Below are 1,287 nucleotides of genomic sequence, written 5' to 3'. Positions count from 1 at the left end.
TCTGCATCTTTGTTGAGTTTCTTTCCAGTTGTTCTATCTTTCAAAGAAAGTGGTGTATTAAAGTCTCCCACTATGACTGTGGAGTCATCTTTGGCTTTTCAACTCTTTTAAAGTCTGGTTTATGTATTTTGGGGCTCTTTCATTGGGTCCATAGATATTTATTATGGTTATATCATCATGTTCAGTTGATCCTTTAATCATTATATAATGTCTTTCCATGTCTCGTATGGTGGTTTTTGTCTTAAAGTTAATTTGATCAGTAATTAATATTGCTACTCTTGCTCTTTTATGGTTGCCATTTGCTTGATAAATCTTTTTCCAACCTTTGATTTTTAGCCTATTTTTGTATTTGTCTCTAAGATGTGTCTCTTGTAGACAGCCTATTGATGGATTTTGTTTTCTTAACTAGTCTGCAACTTTCCGTGTCTTGAGTGTTGAATTTAATTCATTAACATTCACTGTAATTATTGACAAGTGTGAATTGGTTATGTTATTCACAAGTGTGAATTTTGTTATGTGTTTTTTCATGGTGTCCTTGGTTTCTTTGTTCCATATTATTTTCTGTGCTGAGCTCATTATGTTTATGAATTGTGTTTTCATTTCCTTTGTTGCTGTTCTTTTAGTATTTGCTGAATATTTGTGCTTGTCCTCTTTTTTATTGTGAAGTGAAGGTTTTTCATTTTTATTTGAGGTTACCCTGTGATTTATAATTTTGTCCCTGAGATCAGAACAGTCCATTCTGTCTTGCAACCCATTTTGAGTTCCTCACCACTTAGACGTTCTGTAACTACATCGTATTCTCCCTCTTTTTGTTTGTAGTTGTCCTCACTTGCCAATTGATGCCTCTGGTTCCCTCCCTGTTTACACTCTTGTAAGCTAATTTTACTTTGGATATATCCATAGCTGTGGTTTCTGGGTTAAGTCATCTTGTGTATTAATGGTCGGTTGTTATTTGCTATTGTTGGTTCTCTGTTCAAAGGACTCCCTTTAGCATCTCTTGTAAGGTTGATCTGGTTTTAACAAATTCCCTTAGTCTCTGCCTATCTGGAAATCTCCTAATTTCACCATCATAGTTGAGGGACAGTTTTGCTGGGTATATAATTGTTGGTTGAAAATTTTTCTCTTTCAGGGTTTATATACACCATCCTGTTGTCTTCTCGCTTGCATGGTTTCTGCTGAGAAATCAGAGCTTATTTTTACTGGCTGTCCTTTGTAGGTAATTTTTTGTTTTTCCTGTGCTGCTTTCAGGATTTTATCTTTGTCTTTGGTTTTGATGAGTTTGATGAT

The 1,287-nt window shown here is 34.7% G+C and overlaps 1 protein-coding gene across 1 annotated transcript in view; it reads left to right on the top strand.

Moving 5' to 3' along the window:
- Positions 1-1,287, top strand: part of ATAD2B (ATPase family AAA domain containing 2B) — a 262,920-nt gene that overhangs the window by 8,454 nt on the left and 253,179 nt on the right. The gene's annotated exons all lie outside the window — the stretch shown is intronic.

This window comes from Orycteropus afer, unplaced genomic scaffold (genome assembly GCF_000298275.1).
Source record: "Orycteropus afer afer isolate SDZICR_OR568_19922 unplaced genomic scaffold, OryAfe1.0 scaffold00058, whole genome shotgun sequence".
NCBI classification, from domain to species: domain Eukaryota; kingdom Metazoa; phylum Chordata; class Mammalia; order Tubulidentata; family Orycteropodidae; genus Orycteropus; species Orycteropus afer.
Note: the sequence above shows the minus strand (reverse complement) of the source record. Positions and strands in the feature narration are given on the sequence as shown.